This window comes from Emydura macquarii, unplaced genomic scaffold (assembly GCF_026122565.2).
Source record: "Emydura macquarii macquarii isolate MOO-44397 ecotype Brisbane River unplaced genomic scaffold, CSIRO-AGI_Emac_v2 contig_1551, whole genome shotgun sequence".
NCBI classification, from domain to species: domain Eukaryota; kingdom Metazoa; phylum Chordata; order Testudines; family Chelidae; genus Emydura; species Emydura macquarii.
Window position 1 is genome coordinate 15155732 of NW_027131688.1, and position 11554 is coordinate 15167285.

Sequence of the window (11554 nt, forward strand, 5' to 3'; positions counted from 1 at the left end):
GGGCGCAGGCCTCGCCTGTCAGCCGCGCGGAAAGCCCGCCTGATTGGCTGTGTCCCCCTTCAGCTCCGCCTGCTAGGGGAAAGTGCGACCAATCAGAACTTTGCACTGAGGGAGGAAGGGGCCAATGAACTCTGCTTGGTTGAGCCTTCAGCGTGTCAGGTGGAGGGTGGCCCCAAAAAAGGTTGGGAGCAGGCAGAGGAGAGTGGGACCACCCTGGGCCCTCAGCAAGGAGAAGAGTCCTGTCCCCCCCACACACACACCATCTCCATCACCCAGTATGGAGGAGGGGCACCAAAAGGGTCCCCCCCACACCCCTTCTCCATGACCCAACTTGGAGGAGGGGGAGAAGACTTCCCAACACACACACACACACACACACACCCCACCTTCATCACCCAATATAGAGAAAAGGGGATGGGGGAGAAGAGCCACACACACACACACCTCCATTGCCCAGCTTGGAGGAGGGGGCAGGGGCAGAGGAGTCCCACCTCCATCACCTGATATGAAGGAGTGGGGCCAGGGGGAAAAGAGCCTCCCCACAACTCTATCACCCAGATAGAGGAAGGGGGCCAGGGGGACAAAAGCTTCCCCCCCACACACACACACACACACCACCACCACCTTCATCACCCAGCATGAGAAGATCCGGAGGAAGAGCCTTGAAAATAACGAGTTATAAGGCCAAAAGGAATGAAGTAGGGAGGATGTCTGGTTCAAAGAATAACTAATGAAATAAGGGGAAGTTTCTAAAAAGATTGACAGGAGTGACTGCAGATGGTTTTTAAATCAAGCAAAGAGAATTTGTCTTAAAATGAACCAACACAGCCCTTTCCTACTCTCATGGACCAATGTTATCTCCTATGTGAAGTCAGGTTCAACAAAAAAGCTGTTGGTCCTCAGAAAGGAGGGGAAAAGATACAGAGGAAAGACCTGGGGCAGAGAAGAGGTTGTAAATCTTATCTGGATTAAGACTGCAAATAAGGGTAAATTGTCTCAAATTGGTGTTCCACTGAAGTCAATAATTGACAATGACATCACTTGTTTTTTAAAGGGTATAAAAAGTTAGCTCTTAAAAGGTTCATTGCCAATACCTGCCTGATGATGTTGAAGCCAACCAATATGGGTCTAAGCACCCCTGGGTTTAGCCTGTTTGTATCTTGATCAAGTGCTTATTAATATTTTTTTACTGTTTGTATGTAGTAAATTGCTTGTTATTTAGGTTTTTTATGCATGTTTAGATAGTTGTATAAGTACCATTTCACCTTAGGATTTAATAAAGGAATTTATGGTTAAATTAATGTTTGGTGCTTTCCCATATTAATAACTAATTCTAACACACGGGTGGAAGAGCCTCACACACACATCACCTGTGTCGGGTTCCAATGCTGATAGCAGAGGACGAGGGAGGATTCCACTGCTGATGGCAGAGGATGCGGGACGGATAAAGCACAACAACCAATATGATTGCAAGCAGAATCGTTTATTCCATCTTGTTCTCCAGCTTATATACCTTTTTATCATCTTTGCATACAATGGTCACACAATTGCTGATTGGCTATTATATAATTTCACACACTTAGCATGGGAACAGCTTACATATTATTGGTAGCTTCTTAGCTTACATAGCTTTCTTGTTTACGACCTTGGATACTTTCTACTATCTAGTGGATGGCGGCCAAGTCCGCGGAACTCGCCGCCAGTGAGGCGCCTGAGTGAAAGTGGCCACCTTCCAGCTCCCTGTAGGCAGCCTCACTTGACCCGGTGTCCACCACCAGGCCTGCTGTAACTTTCCACTTAAGTAGGCATCAGGTCAGTGTATGGATAATACACTCCCACACACCTGTATCACCCAGTATAGGGGAGAAGGTCAGGTGAGCTCCCCTCCCTCACCAGAACCCCCAGCAAGGAGGGAAGGGACTAAGAGAGAAGACACCTGTTGCCCAATGCTCTCAGACCCAGCAAGGAACCAGTGCCAAATCCCCCCAGATCTCCATACAACCAACTCCCTACAAATCACCGGTGCTTACTCCCCCACCCCAATTCCTGCTTTCCCTTCCAGCCCCAACTAATCCTTGCCATCGATCCAAGCCCTAACTTCCTGCTCCAGCCTTGACCAGAAATTCTCTCTCTTTCAGGCCTCCCATCAACACTCTGGCCATTGGCTGCTGTTCCCAGCCACCGCTTGTGGTACCCTTCAAACACACCCCTCTCCACCCAAACTCCAGGTCACTGAATTCCCCCTATTGCCTTTGCTATGCTTCCCAAATGTTCTGACTCCTTTCAACATGCAGGCCTTCACTATGGCCCCTATTTCCCTCAAATGCCTTCTATGGAATCCTTAATAGTCTTAAGAGCAAATTCTGATGCTGGTCTCCAAGCCACTTAAATAAAACCTTACAGAAATCCTTCCTTAATGGATGAAAGGTTGTAGCTAATTCACTAATTCTTCTATGTCAGATGATAGTCAGAAAAATAAATCTGATCGTAAAAGTAGAAAAGGAAACGTTAACTAAAGGGTCAAATGGAGGCTTTATGAAGACTGTAAGACAAATTTAAGATTCCATTCTGGCACAGGCTGCCCTGATCCTGCAAGTAGCTTTATGTACATTAGTAATCCCATTGAGCTCACAAGCATAGTCTTGTGCATAAAGTTACTTGCGTATAAAACTTTTGGAGGATTGGTAGACTAAGAACTTCACCTCTCTAAAAGCAAATTGTGGATGGAGACTTAATCTTGGAACTTTTTTGAAGCCTGCTAAGCAGCTATTCTAGGATGAAACTAGTAGAAATCTTTCTAGGCCTGATTTTCTTGTCTTTGCACCACTCAAATTCCTTCTGGATATGCAAATGAAGTCTAATGGGAGTTTTCTTAGCCCTGAATAAGAATTTTGTTCAGTTGTGACAAGCCAAATCACCAAATACTTGGCTTCTTTTTCTAACTCATTAGACTCATTCTATCTGAGAACAAGGTGCTGAGCTCCATCAGATTCTGCTGCAGTCCAGAGGAGCTGAAGGTGCTTTGCTTCTTGCAGTTCTGAGTCCTGCATTTGGATGAGTCCAGCAGGTTTAAGACAATAAGAAGTTTAAGTATATTAGGAATAAAAGAAATCCTACCAATGTTATAGGTCTATTACCAGCCTTAGCCCTCCCCAGCCCTCTCTAGCCTGGGGAAATTTGTAGGTGACCTGACTGCCTTCAACTTTCACCTGTCTGCTCTGGCTCCATTGCTTTCTCAGAAACTCTAACTGCTCCCCCCTTCAGGAGTATTGTCTCCCTGACGCTCTCAGCCTAGCTCTGCTTCAGAGCTCCCATTCTGGACTCCTCCCTCTGCAGGCTAAAAGTTTTAAAAGTTGTATGGTTTGGGTTAGTTACTTTGCATTTTAAACTCAGGGCAGACATCTCAGGATGCCTGGCAGGATGCCAAGAGCTTTGTTCTGCCTAGTAACAGCTAGAAAAGCGGGAAAATCCCTGTGATCAGATTGGTTGGATCTAACTGGGAAGAGTGTATATAAGGACAGCAACCCCAAAGCTGTTGCTGTCCATCTGAGTGGCAGTTGTGTGCGTGCGTGTACCGTTTATTGTTCCAGAGATAACGAGGGACTTAAGAGGAAAGGCTGTCCTGTCCAGTGTTCCTGAGAGGCTGAGACTATCAACCCTGTGGAGGACAACGTGTGCCCTTATCCCTGACGGGGTATCAACGTCCTGGAGGATGAAGATAAACCGTAACGTGTTTAGTTAATCCAGGTTTATTTCCCCTTGGGAATCCTGTTGCACATTTATTTTTGTTTACCCATACAATAAAACTCTTTGTTAAGTCATCCGGGATCAGTCCTCCTTCATTCCACCCCGGTGATAGATATGGGCAGGGTCCCAAACTCACAACACTAGAGAAGGGGTTTTCAGAGCCAAAAGTATAATCTCACCTTCTTGGTCTAACACCTCTCAGCTGTCTGAATTCTCATTTATAACTCCCAGGGACAGCTTTGTCATCCTCAGTACATCAAACTAGGACAAACCTAGACTGGAAAAGGAAAGCTGGGCACAGTCTCATTTAAGGGGCCAGCTATCCTGTTACTATGGGGATCTATAGTACAGTTAGCCTGACATCAATCCTGGGCAAAATAACAGAAGAGCTGATATAGGATTCAATTACATTATTACTACTTTATTTAAATAGGTTAAAAAGGTTGCTTTTTTTTCAGAAGCAGACCTTGCCACTGTTCACCTTTTGTTTTTTTAAGATTAGACTATTGCATTGCGCTCTGCATGAGGCTATGCCTTAAAACCATTCGGAGACTGGCATTCGCACATGATACAGTAGCTGATTTATTTAGCAGAGTATCTTGCTAGGACCATATGATTTCGGGTGCTCTGGGATCTGCACTGGCTACCCATTGTTCTCCAGTGCTGAACCTTGTACATTATTTTCTTAGTAAACAAATGTGAGGTATTAAAATTAACCATATCTCTCTACAAGAAAGTAATCACTCATAAATTCCAGTAATTACTTCTGCAATAGGAATTTACAGGAATCCAGCTATCTTTAGCAAAATATATAATGAACCAATGTAGCACTTTACTTAGATAAGGTCCAACAATTATCTTACTTTACAGGAAGAAAAGAGAATAGGCAGTTTTGAAAGAATGAAGTCTGGTATTTGTCCATTTGTCTTCTGATCACTATGCTGTGAACTTTACACACTGCAATAAGGAGGGATCATACTAACTGCTACAATCCCCAGAATCTGAATCTGGACTGAATTATGCAATTATTTTTGTAACACAAGTTTCTATGAAGATTAACATTTCACTAATTTCCAACTTGTTTTGGCCGGAAAACAGAAACTGAAACAAAATAAAATTGTGACAAAATAGATTTGTTTCGTTTCAACATTTTCAAAATGACTTTTTATTTAAAAATTTCCTTCCATTTTATTTGTAAAAAAAATTTAAATTGCAAAATAGAAACAAAATGTTTCATTTTGGTTCAAATGAAACATTTCATTCAACTCCAAACAAATTTTTCTTTTACTTTTCAGTTCACTGAAAAAATTTTGTTTCAGGTCCACCTGAAACAATTTTTTAAAATTATTCACAGCTGCCAACGAACCAAAAAAAAAAAAAAAAATCGGTTATTTGCAAACTCTACTTACCGTTTCACATTTAAAAATCCTTTTTTTTTTTTTGCTCACATTGCTTGCTTTTATTACATTTTTCCTAAATGACTGGTGTGCTATAGAACTGCTAAACTCTTCAGTCAGGGCATCACTGTTTGCACACTATTAAAATGCTGTAGTATAATAAGTATGATCAGGAAAGTTCACTGGCTATGTCAAAAATCTGACTTGCTGGCTAAACCAGGTAGGCCAAAAACTGATGTTCCAAATAACATGAAGCTCATGAACTCCAAATAGCAGCGAAACCAAAAGCACAAAACTTGTTATAAAAGTGAATAAAAGTTTACTTCTTGCACCTCGTCTTGGAAATACAAAGAACTTTAAGCCAGCCAGTTATATACAGATGTGAGGCACAAATTGTTATTTTTAGTATAACAAACACAAAAAGAAAAAGAGAAAAGAAAGACAAATAATGAATGGGCCTATATTGGAGAATTCTCTCTCTCAAATCACTACAGGAATCCTGCTTTCCCCCCCCCCCTCCATTCTTTATGGACTTACTTCCATGCACATAACCCTGTCACATGCCAATAACAATAAATGTCATGTCAAACATAATTCCTGTGAACAGATTAGGAATAGTGACATTATACAAGGAGTACTTTTGTTATGTTTTAAGAGAGAGTTTAATTCCCTTTTTTAATCTTCTAAGTACTTATGGCCCCCATTATTGTAGCATCTGAGGCCCCAATCCTCAAAGTATTTAGGTGCCTAGCTCCCATTGATTACTTCCCAATGTTTAATGTGTGTGTGTCCTCAGAACACTTCTGTGAGGTAGGAAAGTGCAATTATTCCCATTTTACAGATGGGAAACTTAGACACAGAGGCCTAATCTACAGAGGGATTTAGGTGCCTAAATCCAACATTTAGGCACCACCGAGATCCTCTAAACCACTCTGCAGTTGCTGCCTAACTCTGTAGGCACCTAAATTTCTGCTATATTTCCTCCTGTGGGCATGAATAAAACATCTTAAATCCTGATGTCACTGAGCTACTCGGCCGCAAGCTCACATCTAAATCCTAGCAGGATTCTAAAACTAGATATTCCCCCACCTATCTTGCCTGAAGGGCCTGATGAGGTGCGTGTGCTCTGAGAATGCCTACTGGATCAGGCCCCACAGGTAAGATGGACAGGAGGGTTGTCCACATATACCCTACAGCCTAGTGGTTAGGTCATTCATTCAACCTTTGGATTAGGGATAGTGGGGACTAGCAATTAAACCTCTAAACCCTAACTTTACTGTGAACTGCTTAAACTCATGCCCACTACACTGTAGCCCATTGTCAGACATTATTATGTCAGGTATACCATGTCTAACAAAGCTAGATTTGATGTAACGCTCTCTAATAAAGCAATCTAGGGAAGTGAGGATACTAATCTTGGACAAGTACATAATTGTTTCCAGTCAGCGTAAACAATCTATGCCTACTTTGTTCCAGGAAGCCAATTTTTCATGTGCCACCAACATGGGCTCTTTTGCTTGACTTGGTGTGTATTTTTGGCATGTGCAGCAAGCAATGACAGCTTCTTCACTGTCACACTTTTGTCTTCAAATTAACAGTATCTTGCCCTTCTCTTAGATTTTTCAATCCTAAGTGACCTTCATGGATCCTTTTAAACATATTTCTCTGTAACACCTTAGGCATCACCATCCAGGTGTCTTTAAACAAAATCCTATCTAGGACCGAGAGCTCTCCACTAAATTTGTATTAGGGACTGGGAACAATCTGTCCTGGCCTCCCAGTGCTAATATCCTTAATCACTTACTACAAGTTCTCATCCTGAGCTGTTGCTCTGGCAATCGCAGACTACGTTTTCTGTGAGGCCACACAGGGTTTTTAAAATCAAATTGGTGTGAGCAATGTATAGCTCTGGACTTTGCTCCACTGCACGTTTGTCAAATGCTCTAGTCTAGAGAATGTGTCTGTGTGGAGAATGTGGAAAATCTCTGTATTGTTTTTATGAAAAATAAGCATAACTGAGTTTCCCCACTCCCCACAGTATTGTTACTTACTGGGATTGAATGAGGTTAATTTCTTTCCTGGGACAGGGGGACTGTGTAGGAGCTTTATAGGCAGCAGGCTCATCCGTTGGTATGAATGAAGTATCAAGAACTGTCAACATACGAATGTAAATACTTGGAGATACAGTGGAAGACAAATAACTGGATATTAATTTTAAAGATGTTTGCAATGTTGTTGTTGGCATATGGGTCGCAGGTTATTAGGGAGAGAAAGTGGGTGAGGTAATATCTTTTATTGGACCAGCTTCTATTGGTGAGAGAGACAAGCTTTTGAGCTTATACAGAGGTCTTCTTCAGGTCTGGGAAACTTATTCAGTATCACAGCTAATGGTCCCTTGAAATATGTGTTACCTACTTATGCTAGACAATCTGTTCCATTTTGTATTTAGCTGTAACACACTGAGTACGTTTCCCAGATCTGGAGGAGAGCTCTGTGTAAGCTCGAAAGCTTGTGTCTCTCACCAGCAGAAGGTGGTCCAATAAAAGATATTACTTCACCCATCTTGCGTCATTAACTTTAAAGACTGCCCGCCAAAGGAGATAGACTATGTGAAAATGGCATGACTGCTATGTGAAGAAAAGACCAAAGCTGTGAATAGTCTGGATTCAACAGGCTGCTGCCCAGTTCAGGGATAAATGGAATTCTGGACTCTTTGGGCAACAGACAGATGCTGCTGCCAGCATGGACATGTATATAGACTTTGCTTTTCCATTCTAACCTAAGGTTCCTTATATACTGGACTAATTCCAGTTGACTAATAAATGCCGGCTTGTTTTGAAAAGGGCTGTCCTGTGTCACTGCAAATATATGCTGGTTGTATGGCTCCCAAGAAGGTAAGTCTCTGACACAGGTCTAAACTCATTTGGACCCACTGGAGGACCCACTGTGAGAAACAGATGCTGAAGTCAAAGGCCCAGTCTCAGAGCAGAGGAGCTGCGGGATTCTCTCTTGCAAAAAGTAGAGGCATAGGGCCTGTCACTAAAGGGGTATACTCGCAGCGGGACTGTATAATGGTTAGAGGCATAGCACACTCTGTGGATGCATGACAATCTGCAACCACCAAATCTCACCCAGGTTTGTACTTTGCAAATCATATGTTCATTACTAAAAAATAAAATCTCTGTATTCTTGGGCAGTGGTTGCCAGACCCCTTTTGACAATGGCATTTAACAATTTGTGATCAGTTTCCATTAACACAGGTTTCTCCATAAATAAGAACAAGAAACTTTTTACACTCATCTACTAAGGCTAAAGCCTCTTTCTCTTTTTCAGCACATTGACACTCAGTTTTTGTTAGTACCTGTGATGCATAAGCTACTGTTTTCCACTTTTGATCATACTGATGTAAAATGACAGTGCCTATACCCCCCTGATACAATTTAGTTTTGCATTTACTGTCATAGTACCTTGGACTGGGCCCTTTCATTAACTCCTTCAGTTTCTCAAATTCTTTGTTAAGATTTGCATCCCACCATATCCTATTGGATGTTTTTGCACAGGAGAGCTCTCTGGTTGCTGGTTTGAGGAGCTAGATTAGGCACAAATTTCTCACCATTCCAACAGTTCTTTGCACCCTTCTTTGTTGGGGGAAGCGTGTTTGTGATGGCCTCAGCCTTATTGTGATCTACTTGTACATCTTGCTCTGTGTTAATTAATCTTTTAAGTCTGTTATTTCTGTTACACAAAATTTACTTTTTTGTTTGTTTATCTTTAGCCCAGCAGGTCTGGTTCTTTCCTGAGCTACCTAGATTCTCTGGTGCTTTTCCACTGTTTTTCCCCAGATCATAACATTGTCTGTGTAAATAAACTTTAGTGCCCACTATACCAACAAAAATGTGTTGTATTTTCTGGTGAAAATTTTGTGGTGCTGCACACAGCCCAGACAACAGTCTGTGAAAACCGTGTCTCCCAAGGGGGTGCTGTAAGTGTGCAAACATGGGCTCTGCTTTCCTACGGGCACCTGCCAGAGCCCTGCTGATGCATTTAGTGTAGTGTAGTGCATCAGCTAAATACCTCCATATTTCCCCTCTTGTAGGTAATAGAAAATGTTTCCTTTTTACATATTTATTTAATTATTTAGGCTTTATACACAAGGGAAGGGGTCCCTCTTTTTTTTTCTATAAAGACCAAGTGTCCCCACTCTTCTGCTCTCTCTATGATTCCCAGAGCAATGCGCCTATCCAGCTCCTCTTTTAGCCTCTACCTTAAGGCAGGGGGAACTTCCTTAGGGATATGAATTATGCAGTGGCTGGGCTCTTTCACTTCTATTCCTTCAGTAGGGATAAGCTCACCATGGGAAGCCCTGGGTTTTACCTGTTTACTTTTCACTATCTGTGGCTTTTCTTTTAGTGCTAACAACACTGTTTCTGGCAACACGCTGGCTTGTGCACTAGAGTCCAAATTAAAATTAATACATGTCCCATTTGTTTTCAGGTTGACAGTCTATTTATCTTCTGCTTTGAATGGTGTCCATTGCTGCTATGAAAAATTAATCTGTGCTGGTGTTGCTATCATGTCCACACTGTGCATACTCTGCTGGTGCTTGTAAAGTCAGGTAATCCATTACATTTCTCCCCATAAACCAGGCACAATCCTGACTTGTGCTGGTTGTCACAGCATATGCAGCGCCATGAGCTGTTTGTTCTTAATTAATTCTGGTTTTGAGCTCTTTCATTATGTCTGGTTTTGAGCTCCCTGTTTCTGCCTCAGGTCTCTTTGCTTCTTGTACTTTGGATTCTCTATCATGTTTACAGCACCAGAGCACTGTGCACCCTCCATGAGCTTCATTCTGGACAGGATGACCTCTGATGCTTGGTGAATTCTAATTGTTTTGTTAAGGGTTAATTCTGTGTCTTCCAGTCGTCTCTGGCTGAGTTTTTTGTTCTAGATTCCAATCACAATCTGATCTCTTATTAGGGGCTCAAGTAGAAGTTCCCCCAAAGTGGTAAGATTGACTCTTCAGCCTTAGATCAGTCACAGACTCTTGTACTCTTTTACTCCCTTTTTGTACCTTTATCACAGAGATCCAATGTGCACCTCCTGGCCTACAACTAGGACTGCTGTAAGGAGAATTCAAGCCTCTGTGCTCTGGATCTCCAGGGCGTTTCAAGCTCCTGGAGCCTGAACAAAGTCCAGCCACTGTCCCAGTTTCAGGGTCCCTAGCAAACCCTCAGGGGGCAGACCTATCTGACACCACCCTCTGAGTGATGGAACCCACTGTTCAGCTGCCTAGCGTCTCTGGGCACACTGGGGACCCACCAGACTCCTGGTACTAAAACACACCACTCCCCCAGAACTCCACCCCAAAGGTGTGAAGCTTGTGGTTTACAGTTTAACTCCTTCAGGGACACACAGTAGTTGTAAACAGACAACACACACACACACACTTTGCCCAGTCTAATATCTTTAAGCTCATGTAAAGCACAGGAGAAGAGAGATCATACAAAACAATAAAAATTTGAAACCACTGTGTCCCTCACTTTCTGTCTTCCCCCTTTCCTGGTGAGTCCTTGGGGAACCATCTGGGTCCAGGAAGGCAGGCAGGCAAAGTGTTCTCTCCTCATGCAGGCTGTTGCATACTAGTTGGGCTCTCTACATCATGAAGCCTCTTCCCTGTTTCTGTGACTTTGCTTCCTCCTGTCCGAAGCTTCTTCTTTCTGATCCCCTATTCTTGTGTGTTCCTTTATTCTAAACCCCTCCTGGTCACCTGGTCGCTTTTATTCTTCTCCTGGTAATTTTCCATTACTCCCAACTCCCCCCTCCCTTAAGAGAAGAGGAGGAAGCATCTTGTCCCACCTAGAGCAAACCCATTGTCCCAAGGTGTTTTACTTTGACTAGACCTTCATTGAGTGCTGGTCACTCACCATTGTCTCTGGTCTGGCAGCGACGTGGGACAACCCTGCTAACTCACAGTATGATCCACATATGTACAGACTTTCCATTACACAGTAATTTCATGATACAATTTCATAGTTATCCACCGTTCAGAAGTGGTACAGAAAGAACCCCCAAATCATTACAACCCTAATGTTAAAAACATCTCTCATATTTTTATGTGCTGTGCAGTACTCCTCAAATTTCTGTAGTGCAGTTTCATAGTTAGCCTCCAGTCCCCGAGTTAACTGAAAACTGTTAAATACATCAAGTGCATCAGAACCAACTCTTGTCAGAATTAAAGCAACCTCCTAGTTATCTTTCTTTTCACTGGCATCCAGTGCTTGCAGATAGAATGTGAAATGCAGTTTAAATGTCTTCCATATTTCCAGAGAGTTTCTGCTCTGGTGTAGCTTTTAGTTGCTCCATTCTTCCACTCAGATTGTTTTCTTTAATTTCTATTTATCCTACGTACC